This window comes from Lissotriton helveticus, chromosome 1_1, assembly GCF_964261635.1.
Source record: "Lissotriton helveticus chromosome 1_1, aLisHel1.1, whole genome shotgun sequence".
NCBI lineage: Eukaryota > Metazoa > Chordata > Amphibia > Caudata > Salamandridae > Lissotriton > Lissotriton helveticus.
In genome coordinates this window covers 2,081,557,903-2,081,578,008 of record NC_136057.1, presented here as the reverse complement: position 1 = coordinate 2,081,578,008, position 20,106 = coordinate 2,081,557,903, and positions in this window count along the sequence as shown.

Below are 20,106 nucleotides of genomic sequence, written 5' to 3'. Positions count from 1 at the left end.
GAAGACTCGTCAGAAGCCGTCTGCTTCGTGTTATGAGCCATCCAATCGTCAGGTTTTAATGGGCAACTAAAACAACTCATCCGATCTTAGCAACTTTTATGCAGAAGTACCTCAAGCATAACTTGTTTGCAACTATTAAGTTATTTGCCCAGAATCACAGGAGCCGACGCTAGGACTCCATGCCGGGCCCTCCGTTTGAAAGTCAGCAGATGTGACCATTAGACCATACCAACATCCCACATCCATTCTCTACCACTTATGCTTTTGTAAATAGAGTACATAATTTATCTGTGCCGATGTTGCGAAGAGAGCTCAGAAACACTGCCAATATTGAAGTCCCACATTTAATGTCCAGGAGCCTCCCAAAAGCCCACAAATTACGGGATCCTATTCTCACTCCATTAAGTTCCCTGAGAGGCGGAATCCAGCTCTCTCCCATAAAGCGCTACATTACAGTGATGCACAATAAAGAAAGGCGGGCTCCCGCCTTTTAAATAAAAGCGCGGCACTTACAGATCACCCAAAAGTGGAGGAGGCGGGAAATCACACCCACCTGTTAAGAATACAGAACTATTAAGGAGTTCTTAACTTCTTTATTGACCAACACGTTTGCTCCGAACATGGAGCGAAGCGGCAGTCAGCTCGGCGATCAGCTGGTAAGTGTCATGTGTGACAGTTATCAGCTGGTGACCTCACTGCTGGAACGGTGTCCTCGCAGGGACACTGGGGAGCACGTCTAGTAAGGTGTCCTAGGAGGGACACAAGTATTATGAACACAACACATCCCCCTCCTTTGGGGGTAATGGGAACAGTAGAAACAGATAGAGAACGTGGGGCTCCACTATCCACAAATGTAGTCCTTAAGTTTAGCAGGCGGTCCCAACAGTCTGCCGGTCCTGCTAATGTCCACTGGTCTCGCCAAGTCACAGGTTGGAATGACAGGTAGTCTGCGCCTTGCGCCTGCAGGTCTGGATGAAGGAACAGAACGGTCCGCTGGCTGGGTGTCTTCATGTATGCCTTCATCGCTCCTGTCACCTGGGGTGGCAGGAAATTCAATGTCAGATTCAGTGTCAGAAAAATAAAGTCTTGCAGCACTCCCATTGTGTGCCCTGGATTGCCCTGTAGTGGCATCTAAAGGTGTGTTGTCCACTCTGGCATTCCCAGGATGTTTTTGGGCCGACAGTGCAGAGAAATGCCAGACCTTCCCATCACTCAGGCGTGCGGAATTACAGTACACTTCACGGACGGTAAGAGGTTTGGTGTATCTCTCTTGACCCTTGCCGACATGTCCACTCCTTCTTACCTTTACCACATCGCCCGCCCTGATTTGCACAACCTTGCAACCGTGTTTCTTGTCATAGTAATTCTTACTCCTGGTTTGTGCTTGGGCCAGTTTTTCTTCCACCATTTCCGAAGACCAGTGTACTCTGCGGGCAGCCTTAACCCAACCCACATTGTCCTTTGTAAGTGGGGTCAGTCCGCGCATACGTTCGAAAGGGCTGTGGCCAGTAGATTCACATGGTGTTATTCTGTAAGCCCACACAGTTTTCATTATTTCCTTTTTCCAATCCAGTTGGTTTGAGGTGGCTATCTGTATGATACCTTTTAGTACTCTGTTAAACCTCTCTACAGCACCATTTCCTGCTGGATGGTATATAGACGTTGTCTTGTGTTCAATGTGGTGCCTTTCCATGTAGTCCTTGAACAGGTCTGAGGCGAACTGTGCGCCATTGTCACTTACTACTTTCTTTGGCAAACCTTCGCGCGTGAAAGTGTCTTCCAAGAATTGGACCACGTGCTGTGAGTCTGCCTTTTTGGTGATTCTCACTTCAGGCCACTTAGTGTAGTGGTCAATTATTACAATTATATACTGCAGATCCTTCTCATCTGACACCGGTCCCATAATGTCTACTCCTATTCTTTCCCAAGGCATGGACGGGCTCTGTATTGGCTGCAGGGGTGGCCTGTAGGTCACTTGTGTTTTGTCAGCTTCCACACACAACTTGCAGTTCCTTACATTTCTTTCCACGTCTCGGCTGATACCCGGTCACCAATACATGTTTTTTACCCTGTTCTTACTTTTTGCGATGCCCAGATGACCCTCATGGCATACATCCAGTATCTTCTCCCGGACACTCATCGGCGGTACATATCTTCCGCTTCTCATGAGTAACCCGTCTTCAATGGACAGTTCATCCTTCACCTCCCAGAAGGGTTTAATTTCGTCTCTTAATTTATTCTTGCTAGTCCACCCTTCCTTGACCAACTGGATTACCATGCCAATGTCTTTGTCCTTCATAAATCCTTCCAACCATTCTTCTTTCGTTATCTTGCTGGAATTTTCCCATACTTTGGCTACGCAGGAATCATCTATTTCGTTTGTTCCTGTGTTTTCGTTGATCATTAAAGGCATCCTACTAAGAAAATCTGCGACCACATTCTTTATGCCGGGGACATATTGTATGTCGTACATGAAATCAAACAGTCGCACTGAAATTCTCGCCAGGCGTGGTGAGGCTGTGTGTAGGCCTTTGGTAGTAAGCACCTTAGTTAAAGGTTTGTGGTCAGTACACAGGTGTACCTTTCTACCCCACAAATACTGTCTAAAATGTTCAAGGGCCCAGACGCAGGCCAGTGCTTCAAGTTCTATTACCGAATATTTGTCTTCGGCTGGGGTAAGAGACCGTGAAGCAAAAGCGATGGTATATTCTGTTCCCTTAGCATCTTTTTGTGTTAGGACTGCTCCAATGCCCTTGTTGCTGGCGTCTGTCGTCACATAGTTGTCCAGGGTAGGATCAAATCCTTGCAAAGGTAATGCTTTGCACATATTGCATTTCAGGTCTTGGAATGCTTGCTCACATTCGTCCGTCCACTCAAATTTGTTTTTCATTTTCAGCTGTTGCCTTAAGGCGTAGGTTTTTGTTGAGAAGTTCTTGATAAACTTGGAGTAGTACTCTACTAGTCCGAGGAATGACCTCACTTCATCCCTGTTGGTGGGTACTGGCGCATCCTTGATGGCTTGGATTAGTTCATTTTTGGGACTGATGCCTTCGCCTGTTATCTGATGCCCCAGATAGTTCACAGTCTTGCACGCAAACTTGCATTTGGCATGCTCAGCAGTTAGACCTTTTTTGTTCAATAAACCCAGGACTTGCTCCACTCGACCGTCATGTTCCTCTCTTGATTTTCCCATTACCAGTATGTCGTCTTGGAACAACAGTATCCCAGTGACGCCCTCAAAAATGTTAGTCATCAGTCTTTGAAACATTGCAGCGGCTGAAGCTAACCCAAAAGGAACGCGAGTGAATCTGAAACAACCGAATGGTGTTACAAAGGTGGTCAAAGATTTGCTGTCCCGGTGTAGCTGGACCTGATGGTATGCTGACTTAAGGTCGATGGTGGTAAACCACTTCACTCCCTTGGTGGTGGACAACATCTCGTTTATTTTAGGGAGTGGGTACTGTTCTACAATGATGTTTTGGTTGAGATCGCGAAGATCAATACAAAGTCTTAGTTTACCATTGGGGCGTTTTGCTACGCCAAGTGGTGCAACCCACTCAGAAGCCTCCACCCTTTCTATTATACCATCAGTTAGCAGTTTCTCCAGTTGATTTTTTACTTCCTCCTTTATTGCAAAAGGTATGTTCCGCGCTTTATGCACTGTGGGAGTGGTGATAGGTTTCAATTGTATTCTATGCTGATAACCCTTAAGTACTCCAATGTTCCCACTGAACACCTTGGGAAATTTCGCCAGTATTTGTCCTGCGTAGTCGTCAGTGTCCGACATGCTGAGCACAGGTTCATGGCTGTTTGGATCCAGCCTGATTCCCAGACTACCTTGGTCCATCCACCCAAGTACTGATGGTCCTACCTTTGATATGTACAGTTTACACTGTGCCTCCCTGCTCTTGAATATGAACCTGAGACTCCTGTACCCCAATATTTCAATTGGTCTCTCATTGAATGATTTAATGATAATGTCTGGTTTATTGAGTCTCTGACCGATTACTTCCTTGAATTTCGCCTCCCAGACCTTTTCGTTCACAATTGTGTAAGGTGACCCGGAGTCAGCTGTTATGTTAATCTCCACCCCTCCAATGGTCATGGTACACATAGGTTTTTTTGTCTTTGCTCCTTTTCCAGTTTCTTTTGCTTTCTCTTCTTCGTCGTCTATGTTGAGGATGTACATATTGATGTCTTCATCCGTGTCTTCATCAAACTTGACCTCATCTTCTACTACTGCATTTACATTCCGCGGTTTCCTTCTATTACATGCTTTGTTAAAATGTCCAATCAGGCCACAGAACGTGCATTTTGCCTCGAGGGCATGGCACCTAAAATCGTACGCCATGTGTGCAGTGCTTAGGCATCGGTAACAATGTCCTTTCCCCCGTTTCTCTTGCCTTCTTTCGGGTTGAAAAGTTTCTTTCTTTCTTGCAGCTTGCTTGCTGTCCCTCCAACCCTTATGATCAGTAACCTTGCCGACAGGATCACTTTCTTTTTTTATTTTTTCATCCCTCAACACAGCTTTCGCACAGCGTCCTGTAAGTTCGGCTTTCCTGGCTATGTCTCTTATGTTCTGCAATGGGTACTCCCCCTTCGCCCAGAGGTTATCTTGGATGTTTTCATTCGACCCTTGCATAACTATCTGATCCCTTATCAGCTCATCATGGAGACCTCCGAAACGACAGTTAATTGCTAATTCCTTTAGGGCAGATACATAATCATCTATAGTCTCCTCCTTCCCTTGTCTCCTATGAAAAAATTTGTATCTGTCTACCCCCACACAAACCGTAGGTTTATAGTAAGCGTTCAAGTCGTCGATTGCATTTGAGAACACATCCCCGTCATTTACACCTCTTGTTTTCTTATTTATGGAATTATAAACCTTAATTCCTCCTGCACCCAAGTTGTGCATTAGCATCTTGTACTTTTTTTCAGGTTTTAATTCCGCATCTTCTTCAATTGTGGAGATATAATTGAGGAAATAATCCCTCCATTCTTCCCACTTCAAGGCTGGTACACTACCTGCCCGCAGGAATGACTCTGGGGGTGATAGATTCCAAAAGCAACCAGTTGCCAGGTCACTCATTTTTTTTTTAGAGTCCTACCTTTAGTAATGAGAAAGCTTTTAGAGAAAGCACCAGATTAACCTTTCCTTACATTAGCTAGGTTGATTGTCCACACATTCCACTCATCATTTTGTCTAATACATGAAGTCACTGTGTTATTGGTTTAAATGTTAGTTTATAGTCTTGGATTACCGTTTTGTTCCGTTTTCTTTTTTTTTCACCAATTAGCCGGTACACCTCCTGTTATTGAAGTGATAGCGTTGTGCGCGTCGTTTTCTGCGCTCGTCGTTCACTTCCTCGTTAATTTTTTAATAAGCTAGACTGCCTGGTCAAAAAGCTTTTTTCCTCATTCAAAATGGCCGCCAACATTGTTTACGTGACGACGCGATGACGTTTTTGCCGGCTCCGATTCACTTCAGCTGTTCGTTTGAAGTGACAGTTGACAGCAACGGCCGGTTGTTTTTCCTGTCAGGCAGTTGTTTTCACAGCTCACAGAAATTGCTGAAGTGATCAGTTCTTTTCACAAATAGTTTCCAAGTTCAAATCTGCTTTCTTTCCATTCTCGCCACTGCTAGCCGCTTTAAAATTATCTCAGCACACTGCTTGTCAAACACAAAATCGACGTTTAAATCCACTCACAGTTCATTTCGTTTTTTTTTATGGTATTTCAGCACGTCGATGTTTCATGCATGCGCTTGTGTTATTCCTTTTTATTTGCTTTCTCTCTTCGTCTTTTTTTAAAAAGCAGAAAGGATTAATTCTTCATCTTTTTGCCGCTTGGTTTTTCCTGTGGGTCCGCACGTGTTGGCCCCTCGTCGCCAGTTTTGTTAAGAATACAAAACTATTAAGGAGTTCTTAACTTCTTTATTGACCAACACGTTTGCTCCGAACATGGAGCGAAGCGGCAGTCAGCTCGGCGATCAGCTGGTAACTGTCATGTGTGACAGTTATCAGCTGGTGACCTCACTGCTGGAACGGTGTCCTCGCAGGGACACTGGGGAGCACGTCTAGTAAGGTGTCCTAGGAGGGACACAAGTATTATGAACACAACACCACCTTACTTCCAGTTCCCACGTCTCTCTCGCATCCCCAACCCCACCCAAAAAATACCACCTAAATGCAGCAATGGTTTCTCTTTCCCTCTGAGCCCGATCCATTCTAAACACACGCCGGTGCAGAAACACTTTACTCTTCTCTCTCGACGGCCACAGACTTTACAACTCTGCTTCTGCTTCCGGTCCAGCCAGGGACTGCTGCTGTATGGTTGCCAGAATCCTACCAAAACTAGCCCAAATGTATTTATTTATTTATTTATTTATTATTCATTTATTTATGCAATTTTATATAGCGCGGACTTTACCCGAAGGTGTCAGAGCGCTTCACAAAAGGACCAATAGTGATACACGAGGAACAAAATACAAAATATAAAAGCAAACAATAAGTTACATGGAGCAAAGTGAAACTAGTGAGCAACCAGAATACATGAGGTAGCAATCGGTGCATTACAGGAGAAAAAAAGTGATAAGGGTGCAGGTTACAAAAACGTACAAAATACAAGTAGAAGTATAATACTGCAATAAAAGGCAGACACTCCAGCACAAGAACAAACGTTACGTAGGCAATGGTGGCACTTGTGCAAGTATCTAAAACAAACAAAATGTGCGAGGTAGCAAACAGTGTGTTACAAGACAAAAGTGACGTGTGCAAGTTCCAAAAGGGTACCATACACAGGTATTGGGATATTACTAAACAATTAAACTATCAGAACATACTGGGGAGGAGGTACCAAAACCCTGGCCAATCGACTTTCCAGTAATGGGAGGTCTTCCTTCAGACAGAGGCAAGGCAGTCCTGCCAAGGATCACGCAACTGAAGTGACACTAACGCATTTCAGTGTGGTACTCCGCATTACCGCACTGAAATGCATTTTCACGCATATGCTGAGTGGTGGTTGTCACAGAAAGCACTTAGTAAAACTTAGAATCTGTGGCTTGCCTGTGACTTCGGTGCGCTGCTCCAGCAGGCTTGAGGCTCTCAGCTGAACGCTCACTGAACTGTTACAGTGTATATATCATAGTGCTTCCAATCCCGGGGCGCGCTCTCACTGTCAGCAGAACATCATCGCGGTGGACGTCACGTCGCTTCCTACTACTGGGGCGCTGGCGGCTCGCTAGTTTATCATGGCCGGAGGGAGGGCTGCCTATAATCATGGCTGGAGGGAATGAGCACAGGATAATACCGTGGCCAGAGCGCCACAAATAACTGTGGCCTGAACGCTACAAATTATAACGGCCGGAGCTCTAGATATATTCATGGCACCGGGTTTAAATTAAGAATATCACCCCTCCGTGAATTGTCGAGGGAGTGACTCTGCCGCAGCCAGGACGACCGAGGAGGCGGCCGGCCCACCACCGCGGTAAACCCATTGCCGTGACTCCGGCCTCGCAAGTTAAACAGTAAGTGCTGCAGCCAGCCACGCATGTGTGTGTTAATTTAGTAATGTGACGTAATGTGATGTGTTTCTGATTGCACTCGCTTCAGTGCACTTTGAGCATAATTTGATCTACTTTGTAAATTTACTGCCAATTTCGTTTCAAAGGATAGGTGGCAGTGAACAGAAGTTCTACAGCATGCCTTTGCTTTTCTGAATGATTTTCATGACTGTGGAGCCACAGGGTAATTAATGTCCGCACTTTATAAAAAATGCACAAATAGGGAAATACCTCTGCGTAGCATTCAGTCCTGTACGGAAGCCCGCAAATAGAGTGAGAGACCTGTTTGAAATAACAGAGGCCTTTTATTCATGCCCTGCCAGGGGACTCCTCCGCCCACACTGGCGCTGGCTGCCTCAGTCCCTTTCGAGCTGCCTTACTTCGGGAGAACTTAGTGTGTGGGGTGCACTGATGCTTTGAAGCAGTTTTAAGATCGTAATAGAGTTCTTTCGTTCCTCAAATGGATGTCATTTCTGTAATTCATGTTGCACATGTCTTCACTGCTTGATTTTTGTTAGCGACAAAGTGTCACTCATAGTTCTTGAATGTCACTCATAATTACAGTGAAATTATAAAAATGTCACACAAATGCAATCTGAAACCTTGGCAGCTATGGCAAGGGTGTGAGTTAGACTTGGAGGTGTCTTTGGAGGAGGAGAACTTTAAGGTCCAGTTTGAAGGCCTGAGAGGAGGAGGTAGTCCGGAGCTGAGGCGGGAGTGAGTTCCAGATTCTCACTGCGTTGCCTGAGAAGGATTGGGCCATCGATCTTTCCTTCTTGAAAGTGGGGGGTTCAAGCAGAAGATTTTCCGCATTCCGAGATGGTCTAGAGCCTCCGGAGAGTTTCAGTTTATTCGACAGGTAGCGAGGAGAGGAGGAGTGCAAGGCTTTGTGAGTGATACAGGCAGTCTTGTAGATAGCTCTAGCCTCGATGGGAAGCCACCGAAGGGAGGATAGCAGCGGTGTGATGTGGCCGCTTCTTTTAGCCCCATAGATGAAACGGGCTGCTGAGTGTAGGATCGATTTCAGGGGGGACAGGTGGGATTTGGGGAGGCCAGTAAGGAGAGAATTGCAGTAGTCCAGTCTGGAGAGGACCAGCGATTGCACCAGTTTTTTAAGGTCATGCCAGGGAAAAAGCGACGAATTCCCCAAAGAAGCCGCAATTGGTATCGTGCAGACTTTGCAATGGAATTGATGTGAGGGATTAGATTGAGATTGCTGTCAAGTAAGACACCAAGGGATTTTGCGCTTTCAACAATGATATGCTTATTGTTAAGTAGATTCGTCTGATCCATCCATGATTGAACCGGGGGAGGAGAAAGTGAGGAGGAGAGGAGGAGGAATTCAGTTTTGGAGGGATTCAGAATCAGTTGATGAGTTGACATCCAGTTTTGAATGGAGTCGAGAGTTGAGCTAAGGATAGCGAGATCGTGGGTGGAGGCAACCTTGAGGTAGATTTGAGTGTCATCTGCGTAGAGATGATAGTGGATCCCAGATTTACTTAGGAGATTTCCCAGGGGTTCTAGGTAGAGGTTGAACAAAGTAGGTGCAAGTATAGAGCCTTGAGGAACACCTTGACCTACCGCCAGAGGAGATGAAAGGCTGTTCGCTATTTTGATCATTTGGGATCTGTCTGAGAGGAAGGAAGCAAACCATTTATGCACATTACCCTCCATGCCCATTCTCTGTTGCAGAGTGTTGAGGAGAGTGTTGTGGTTGACAGTGTCAAAGGCTGCAGAGAGGTCGAGGAGAATGAGAAGACAGGACCCCCCCGAGTCGAGTATCCTCAGCGCGTCATCAATCACTTGCAATAGGCCTGTTTCAGTGCTGCAGTTTTGGATGAAGCCGGACTGATATTTGTCAAGAAGATCATTGTCCTTGATATAATGAGAGAGTTGTTTCGCAACACATCTTTCTGTGATCTTCGCTAGAAAGGGAAGGTTAGTGATGGGGCTGTAGTTGTTGAGGTCGTTCGCATCAGCAGAGGGTTTTTTGAGCAGAGGGGTAACCTGCCCTGTTTTAAAGGAGACAGGAAGGGAACCTTGGCAGAGGGAGAGGTTGACCAGGGTGGTCCAATAGGACAGTGTACGGGAATAGAAGTCGATAGCAATGGCACTAGGGATGGGGTCAAGAGAATGGTTGGAGGGCTTTGTTTCGAGGATGCATTTGAGGAGGGCATCTTCCGAGATGAGGTCAAAGTTCTGCCAAATGGCTGAGGATTTGCGCTCCTCAGGAGGGGTAGGATGAGCGACCTGAGCCACAAGGGATTTCACTTTTTCGTCAAAGAATAGAGCAAAGTCCGTTGCTTTCTTTGTAGAGTCCTCCAGCTTGGAGGTTGGGGGAGAGTGGTTAGGAATCTTGATGAGATCGAATAGTTTTTTGGGTCTATTTTTGGCAGAGTCAAGGAGGGATCTGAAGTGAGACGCTTTCCCAAGGAAGATGTTCTTATGGTATTTGGATCTTGCAGAACGAAGCGTGGCTAAGTTATCGGTGGAGGGCGCTTGCCTCCATTGTTTCTCCAGGTATCTTAGCTGCTTCCTTTCTTCATAGAGGGATTTGTTGTACCAAGGTGCTGATGGAGTGGGCCTAACCTTTTTGCTTTGGAGAGGAGCGACCTTATTGATTTCGACTGCAAGGACTGTGAGGCATTGGGAGGTGAGTTCGTCAACATCTAGGTTCGGGTCTAGCTTTGGAAGTGAAAACAAGGATGATTCACAGAAGGAACCAATGTCAATATTTTTAACGTCACGGAACCAGGAGGTAGCCCTCTTAGGTTGGCCAAGAGTTATAGAGTGTGAAAGGTGAAGAGAGAATGGGATGAGAAGGTGGTCAGACCAGTCTACATGAATGGGGGTAGTGATAGAAAGCCTGTCTGCTTTGGAAATAACAAGGTCCAGGATTGAGCCCTTACAGTGTGTTGACTGTGTGCAGTGTTGTATAAGATCGTTTGTAGAGAGGAAGGTGGCAAGCGAGATCGCAGAGGAGTCTTGCGGTGAACCCCAATGGAGATTGAAGACCCCCACAAAGGTCTGATTGTCACTTTCCGAGTATTGGTCGCTGATGAAGTCAGTGAGTTCTTCCAAAAACGAAGGGTCGCTACCCGGTGGACGGTAAATGACATGGAATCTAAGGGGTGAGCGATGGTGCAATTGGAGCTCAAGAGAAAGGCCTTCAAAAGTGCGGAAAGAGCTGAAAGGGAGAGCCTTCAGTTGAAGGGAGTTTCTAAAGATGACTGCAACACCTCCCCCAACGCCGTCGGTTCTGTCTTTCCTGAGTATAGAATAGCCTGTGGGTAGTAGGAGATCAAAGATAGAGTGTGAGGTATCATTGAACCAGGTCTCTGTGAGGAAGAGCAAGTCAACCTTGTGAAGGGTGATGGTATCGGAGATTTCAAGTTTATGTTTTTTCCTGCTGATCTGCAATTGTGGAGCAGACAGCGCATCTCTGTCAAGACTGTTTTGGTGATGGGGGTACTTGGGCTCTGCAGGGTGATTGGGATGTTGTACTTATACAGGGGTGCTCGGGAGGGTTTAGGTGGAAGCTTGGTTCTGGTAGAAGAGATGGTCGGAATAGAGAAGACAATGGGGTAATCGGGAGGTGCAGGTTAAGGAAGGGTCGCATTCGAAGACTTGTGTGAGATACCACGTTTGCCGTTGAGGGGTTGGGCTTAGTTATAGTAGGGAGAGGGGGCGAGGTGCATCTCGTGGGATGGTGAGGGTTATCCAAAGGAATGGGGGTGTATGGAGAGGAGGGAAACTTGGAGCTTAAAAGTGAGATGGCACTTACAAGCTGGGAGATCAAGGTGATCAGGGAGTCTAGCTTATTTTCCAGGGAGAGTAGGGTAAATCAGGGGTTGTTGGGTGGTTGTAGGGAGACAGGAGGGGGTGGAATTGGAGGGGACAGGAGGTGGACAGGAGGGGGTGGAATTGGAGGAGGAGGGCAGGGAGAGGTTGCGGTGGAGGAGGGGAGTTGGGGTGAAGGGTTCAAAAGTGGGGAAAGGTGGAGGTTGAGAGTAGGAGTAGGTGCGTCAGAGGTGGAGGGGGAGTTGTCTTTGTTGGAGTTGCAGGAAGGAAAGGAATTAAGGACAAATTTAGGGGAAGATCGGAGCGGATCCGAGCGGTATGGTAGAAGGAGAGGGGAGGATTGAGTGGAGTCATGGGAATGTGGGAGGTTGGGGAGGGAAAGAGGGGAGGTGGTCAAAGGGGTCCTGTCATCGATAGGAGGTGGCTGTAGGGGAACGGGCATCAGGCCGAGAGAGGGGGGTTGGGAGAAAGGGAAATTGAGGAAGGGGAGTGGTTCTGCTGTGCCCGAGGGAGGGAAGTGGAGAGGGATACCAAAGGGGGAAAAGGGGTAGCACAGCATAGCTGGAGGAGAGGGTGGGAGAAGAGAGATGCAGTGGGTATGAGGGGAAATCGGGGCGAAAACTGGGGGGAGGAGGGGGAAGAGGAGAGGGGGGGATGGAGGAATAAGCTGAGCGTAGGGAGGGTTAGCCTGGGTAGAGGTTTGGAGAAGAGGTGGACTCAAAAGGGGGGTGACGGGTAGGAGTATGGGTGAGGTGAGGAGATTGGGGAATCGTGATGGTGTAGCTTGGGCGAGGAGCGTATTAGTTAAAGGTAAGGCTGAAGTGAAAAATGAGGGGGCAGACTGTGAGGGGGGAGGAATCGGAGGGGAGAAGGAGGGAAGAGTGCCTGCCTGTGATTCTCAAGGGTGCACCCTAATGGTGTGTAGGGGACTCAGGGGAGGAGAGAGTGAGTAGTGGGTGTAGCTAGGTGAGGAGTTAGGGGAAAACCCAGTCATAGAGGAGGGGAGTAGGGAGGGGAAGAGGTGGTCAAAGAGCGAGAGACAGGAATCTTTGCTTTGTATCATGACAGTGCCGTTGTTATAGAGTGAGATAGTGAGGTGGCCATCGAAGCGCGCTGAGGGGGAAATTTTTAGTTGTTTGCCATGAGGGATGGAGGAGGAGGAGGTGACGTTAAGGGAATGATAAAAGCTTGTGGACCAAGAGGGGGTGTCGTGAGTGAAGAAGATGAAGTCGTTATTGAGCCTCCCAAGATGACCATTGTAACATTGATCAACAAAAAGGGAATCAGGGAAACATTCAATAGTGTTATGTTTCAATCGTTTTGCTGAGGCTTTGGTCTGGCCGGGAGGATAAATGATTTTATAGCAGTTAATTCCAGCCTTAACTCGAGTGGTGACCATGTTGGGAAAATGGGCTGGAGGAGGGTAGGGGGGAAATGAGACAGGTATTACTAGGAAGGCTGTGGTGATGATAGGTAAGAGGGCAAGAAGGAGGCACATAATCCCGATGTTGGGTGAAGAAGTCAGAACTAATGTGTCGTCCGGGAAGTGGGGTGGGTATTTGTTGGGCCCTCCATCAAAGTATGGCCTGTCGTCCTATGTAGCGCTGTGTGCTGCTCTGCGGCTGCAGGGGCTGGGGCATTCATGCAGCCAGGAACTCCCACCTGAGCTCCGAAATTCAGTGGTAATTAATATTAGTATTAGTAACTGTTTATAGTAAAATACACACTTAAACGATGTATGATTGCTGCTATCTACATTCGCCAGAATGTTTTTTAATACAATGAATTACTATGCTTATGACGATATGCTCAATAACTTGTTAAACTTTTACAGCGCTCAGACGCTTGAAATGGCCCGGTCACTGCTAGGGAAAACGAAAAATTAATGCATTTTTAGGCACGGTGGTATATGACTAGTTCTCTCCCTCAAAGGGCAACTCAACGTAGTTCTCTCCTCAGACCACATCTCTGTTTTTCCCGAGGCTGTACGTGTTCACACACCCACCGCCCCCCCTCGTCTGGCAGCATTACACACAGACTCTCCCCTTCACTCCTTAAAACTAATCGCATTTCTGCCTCGGGAAGAAAAGTGAGCGATTCACATAAAAAGAAAAGAAGAAAAAAAAAGAAACAAAAGGAGAAAGAAGAATGGAGAAAAAAAAGAGACTCTTCTCCCCATCGGCTTAATTTTTTCGCCTGTTTATGTATATATTCAAATTAACAACCTTGCTAATTGGATGAATGCAGTTCCCGTCATCATTGCTCCCCACTGTGCTGAGATAAGTTATAACACCCGTTTGAAGGTTAGGAAGTGCTATAAATTGTCTGTTTCGTGCACCTGCCCTGATTTTTAAACAAGCATTGGCAATGCAACAGATCTCGCATTTATATGAGTTTGAGCTATTGACATTGCAAACGACAATGCCTTTTATTTTTGTTTTTAAAACATTAAAAAAGGCATTGTCATTTACAAAGTCAATAGCTCAAACTCGCATAAATGCGAGACCTATTGTATTGAAAATGCTTGTTCTCTCTTTTGCTGAGGGTGAAAATCTGCGGATGAGGAAAATATGCACTGGGGCCCCAAAGGGCCACTGGCGCCAGAGAGGGGTCGGGGCAGAGAGCAGGAAGGAAAGGAAGCAGAAACCTAGGGCAGCGTGAAGGTGAATGTGACAGAAAGTGCAGGCGGCAGAGAGCATGTGAGGGACAGTGCACAATGAACCCTGAGGGTATAAAGGGTAGAGGCAGAGAGGAGAGATGTTTATAAAGGGTAGAGGCAGAGAGCCGTGGGGCATAGAGGAGAGGTGAAAGAGACCCCAAGGGTAGAACAGGCACGGAGAACAGGGGGAGGGCAGACAGGACAGGGACGGTGAGCAGAGGCAGAGAGCACGTGATGGGACAATGTACAGTGAACCCAGAGGGTATAAATGGTGATGGCTGAGAGCCAAGGGACAGAAAGGAGAGGTGCGACCGACCTGAGGGTAGAACTGGCACGGAGGACAGGGGCAGGGCAGACAGTTTAGGGACAGTAATTAGAGGCAGAGAGCACGTGAAGGGACAGTCCACAGTGAACCCTGAGGGAATAAAGGGTGGAGGCAGAGAGGAGAGGCACAGTGAGCAGAGAGAGAGGATGCGAGAGAGTCCGAGGGCAGAATAAACAAGGAGGAACAGGGAGGAGCGGGCAGTGAGCAGAGGGTAGAGAGTGAAGGAGACCGATGGCGTAAGAGTGAATGTGACAAGTAACAGAGGGCGCACAAAAGATAAAGGGCAGGTAGCACAGGGGCAGTGAGCACAAGAGTACTGTCAGAAGTGAGGATAGGGCAAAGAGCACTAGAGTACTGCAAGACGTCAGGATAGGGCAGAGAGTACGAGAGTACAGTCCGAAGTTAGGATAGGGCAGAGAGCACGAGAGTACTGTCAGAAGTTAGGTTAGGGCTGAGAGCACGAGAGTACTGTGAGAAGTCAGGATAGGGCAGAGAGCACGAGAGTACTGTGAGAAGTCAGGATAGGGCAGAGAGCACGAGAGTACTGTGAGAAGTCAGGATAGGGCAGAGAGTACGAGAATACTCGAGAAGTCAGGATAGGGCAGAGAGCACAGAAAAGTGAGAGGTAGAAGTGAACGTGGGTGGAGAGGGAGAGGACAAAGGACAGAACCTGAAGACTGTGGGTAGACAGGGCGGAAGCAGTATCGGAACACAGGATGGACAGAGACAAGTGAGGGCAGAGGCGACAACAGTAGGGGGCACAATAATTGGGGCAGAGAGCCCCTAATTGCTAACCCGCTCCTGCCCCAGGGTATCTACAGCCCCTCACTGCTTACCAGCTCCTGCCCTGGGGTATGTACCAAACCTCGCTGCTCACCAGCTCCTGTTCCAGCGTATCTACAGCGCCTCACTGCTCATCAGCTCCTGCCTCCTGGGCTTCGCGGCGTTTGATGGCTGAAGGGGAAACCTAAGGCGGGCAGAGCCAGGGAGGGAGGAGAGAAGGTCTACGTGTAATAATGATAGCTATGTATTCAGGTGGCTTTACAATTTGAGCTAGCACATATAAAAATCAACGGTTTGCAAATAAACTGAATTTGTGTTTTATTATCTGTATAGCACCCAGGCCTTCGAGCATCGAAGTCTGCTAATGCGTGCACTGTAGGACTATTTGCTTAGTTGAAAATGCAGTAATGTGTAAATGGTGCTCATTATGCAGTAAAAAGGAGATTCTGAAATCTTCCATAGGGTTGGACGTCTCTAAAAATAAATAAATTAAAATGTTAAACATGTTCCTGAAGCAATCAACAAATCATCCGCAAATTATCATGAACAAGTCTTTTTAATTAGAAAACTATGGTGCTAGTCAAGTAATCAGACAGTCAGTTTCAAACAATCCTAAAATCACCATTAGCAATGTATCTTGTGAAGTAATCAGGTACTCGGTTTCAAGTCATCCTCAAATCACCAGGAACAGCCACACCTTGTGGAGTCATCAGATAATCATTTGCACGACATCCTGAAATCGTCAGGGTTAACCACATCTTGTGAAGTCATCAGATACTCATTTTTAAGTCATCTTCAAATCATCAGGCTCAGGTTTCTAAACTCTGCTGATGACTTTAAGAGCTTGATGATGTCTGATGATGTCAAAATGACTGTGGCAATCAAAAATGGGAAAGGACACTGGTATCTACTATAACCATTGGTTATATTTGACAACCCTCATAGACGCTTAGATTATTGCGATGCGGTGTATCTTTTTATCCGCCCCTTATCTAGCATCATGGCATAGTCATTGGGTAGTCAAGTGACGTGCTATATGCCTGCCTCACCCGAGGCAACCTCTGGTAAGAGTAGAAGTGTCCAGGAACTTTTGGGACAACAACAGAGGAATGATGTCTAGAGCAGTCAAAAAAGGATAGGTTAAAAAGCAGTGTCACACCGAAACCAAAATTTATTTTAAAGAGGTGGGCACTGATGGTTAAAAAATACTTGGGTATATTAGATAATCGAGTTACTGGATTATCATATGTCTCTTATGGGTTGGTCGACATGTTTCAGCTCGCCTGGGCCCAGCCGGGTCTGTGGAGCTTTCGTCAGGACAATACAAAAAGGGGGATAGTACTCACACAACTTGTGTAGTTTTCAAATATTGTATGGAACTCTCATACTGAAATTCCTGCATTGTGGGAACAAAATAAACATCATACTTCTCAATGGGAAAGTAATAGTTGCATATAACACGTATACAAACAGTCTTTGTAATTCGTAAGTAAACAAGCAATCATTATGGTAAACGAATACTTATTTTAGGCGTGCATAACATTGTGAGCACTGGAGCAAAAGAAGAGCTGGGAAGAGGAGAGTAAGTAGGTCCAAGTCTAAACTGTCAGTCATCGTTGGGCAAAATACAAAGCGATTAAAATTATTTTATAGAGCGGACATTGCTCTGTGTGTAACTCAATGCCTGTAGCTGTATTCTATACGTAGCTCATCGTGTATCATAAAAACAAATACTTGACGCGTAGAGTACAGTCTACTACTATTATCGCACCAGGGGTGAAAAACATGATATCTAGCAGTAAATATATACAGTGTCAGAAAAGTATAGCGGGTCTTCGTCGTGCATCTAATACTGCATATATGCTAAGCATTGAAAAGTTATCAAACAACAGAATAGTCAGTATTTGTACTATGTAAATACCTTCGTTTTAAGTAAATTTCTCCTCGTCAGGGTGCGGAGAGTCGCATTTAAAGTAGTGGTCCGTGCTAGGATAATAAAACAAACAATGTTCTAATTTTAAATACCTCTCATTAACGGGGAATCAAGACGGCAGTTGGAGGTCTAAAACGGCGTTCTTACCCACGTGTAGGAGTCTCTTCGCTCCTAGTGCTGACTCTGCCCCTGGTGACGGGGGACAGTCTTACTTCCTCGTCTATAGCCTCACGTGTAAACATAGAAGAGGGGTTCACAATGAGTTACAAAGAATTACCTGAAAGATGGTAGTTCTTAAAGGGATAAGTACACATTCATAGCGGATGTCTCGCTATCGAGTAATATGAGTTAGGGATCAGCTTCATAGTTGACATTATAGTATACAGATTCAAATAGTATTAACACGAAACACAATGTACCAAACAATAGATTTTGCAAGTTCCTCATCATACCTGGTGTTGGAAGAGGGCAGTGCCTATGTTGTTACTCGCAACGGGCAATTTAAAGGCAGATATTAGTCATACGATCCTGTGTAAACATAGACACTGGCCAGGTGGTACCACATCGGTATAGTGCAATGCTGTCAGACTTGTAAGGTTCACACTAGGAGTTGTTTAATGATCAAAGTGTTGTGATGACCCTCTAGTTATTACAAGAATAGTAGGAAATTTAGTAGAACTGATGCCATGGGATATTGGCATTCATCCCTGATATATGGGTTTTGAGGCGATTCACCCATCTTTGTTCCTTTTCGAACAGTATCTGTTCTGCGTTGTTATTTTTGTCATGGAGCATCTCCAAGACGGTCCATCTGAGATCATCGCATGTGTGTCCTGCTTCCACGAAATGTGTACATAGCTTTGTTGTACTTTTCTTCAGTCTAACGTTGCTCCTATGTTCTCCTATACGTATTTTAACCTTTCTGCAGGTCATACCTACGTATTGCTGTTGGCAGGGGCATGTTACTAGATAAACCACATGTGTGGAATTACAATTCGTGTGCTGTCTTTGGGTCCAGACCAATTCCTCGGTGAGTTGTAATGTTTTGGTAGTGCTAGTAAATTTGAGGACTCCACATGTTCCACAAGGGTAGTGGCCAGTTACAGGGGCCATATTGACATCTCTGATGGTGGTTTTAGTGGGTTTCTTCCTAGGACGTGTATGGACTAGCACATCTCTGAGATTCTTGGTCCTCCTGTAGCAAAGAGAGTGACTATAAACACCAAGCAACAGTCCTAAGCAATAAATTACGAGCAAGAGACTACACACCACGGGTAATCTCAAAGTGTAAAAAACGAGCACATAATCAACCTCGTGAATGCCTCCTACAGAGTCACCAGAAGGAACCGATCAAAGATCTTGTAACCTGTATTACCACTTTCTGCCCGGCCACTTATGATGTTCAAAAACTAATAAGGAACAATTGGCAGATCATTACATCAGGTACTTTCAACTGGCCCAAGCCGAGATTCACAAACAGGAGGACCAAGAATCTCAGAGATGTGCTAGTCCATACACGGACTCAGGAGAGTAGACAGCCTTTAGAAGATGAAAAGCTCTTTACGTTGAACTTTCCCAGGAAGACAAACAACTGGCAGACTGTTGAGGGCGACCGGTGGGCGGTCACTGGTGGGGTCAAGGATGCCAGTTGAAGATAGAAACTTAGCTTTTGTAACTGTTGAATCTGTAGTTAGAGTTGCATGAAGTATGAGGAAGTGATAGAAGCAGGTTATTTTGAAGATTGTTGCCAAAAATCGTAGTAACTGAGTCCAATCCTGAAGAGGATCTTTAGATGTTTATTTGTAGATAGTTATAAGTCATCCAGTTAAATCCAATACAAGACCCCACCAGGAGCAGCCACATGCTGCTCAGCCCTTCTAAACTGACATCTCTGGCTCCCAACATTCTATAGTACATCACCTAACGAGCATTCCACCTGCAGAGCAAGATATTGCATGAATACATAAAAGCCAGGATATAACATAAATACAAAAACAGATTGTTGGCAGTATCCTTTAGACTATGTAAAACCAGATAATACCTTGAGGAAAAATGTATGTTTCCTACTTGCGATCTTGAGTTGGCGAAGTCAACTCCTCTTATCGCCATCCTAGAAAGGATTGTACAGTATACAAAGCGTATATGGTCTTTACATTAGCCGCAAGATAAAAAAAAACAATAAACTGCACATGCATAAACAATGAGGTGGTTTTAAGAAAAGATCAATTTCATTCAGATGTGGTACCTTAAAGGGACACAAAAAAAATACATTTATGTAACAAGGTATCAAATTATCATGTATAAGAAAGACAATTTAATTAAAAAGACAATATAAATGTCAGGATAAAAATGTGGCTAGACCTAGGGAGCAGCAATTAAGTTAATTTGTTTTAAAAGGGAAAGTAGAGGTCCAGTATGACATGATAACTAGTGGTGAGCTGGAGTTGGCCTATGACCTCTTCTTTAAGATGTACACTACATAGAATACAAAAAGCGCAAGATAGAAAACACAATGGGCATATCGGTGTTGTCCTTAAGTAACCTAAACACCTTTTGACAGTCTCTAGACCCCAGGTTCCTGCACAACTGTAGCAGCTAGCGAGACCTTGATCTACTGTAACCATGGCAGAAAAATAGCACATGAATTTCAGTTTCCTCTGCTTTCTCGCACGATGGACAATCTAGATTGGGGTCACCGATTCACTTGTTAGTAAATGATCGGAGCGGGAGCACCCCATTTCTGAATTGGAGGAATAACTTCTTCGCAAGGAGCGGTTGGATATTCGTGTAACACCGATTCTAGCCTGTATTGGACTTTTACTTCCAGAAACCTAAGAGTTAGACCACCAGGCGTAGACCTCCTCCATTGCTGGGCCAATTTGTATTCTCTATAGGTCTCTAAGAGTACCTTTCTAGGGGTCACAAGGCAGGTTTCTTCAGCAGTATTCCAGAAATTGCCCCTCCCCCAAAGCTTGGCAGGTGTTCCTAATATGTGCCAACCACGGTAGTTTACCCGCACTTTGAAGGCTCATAACTTCTCT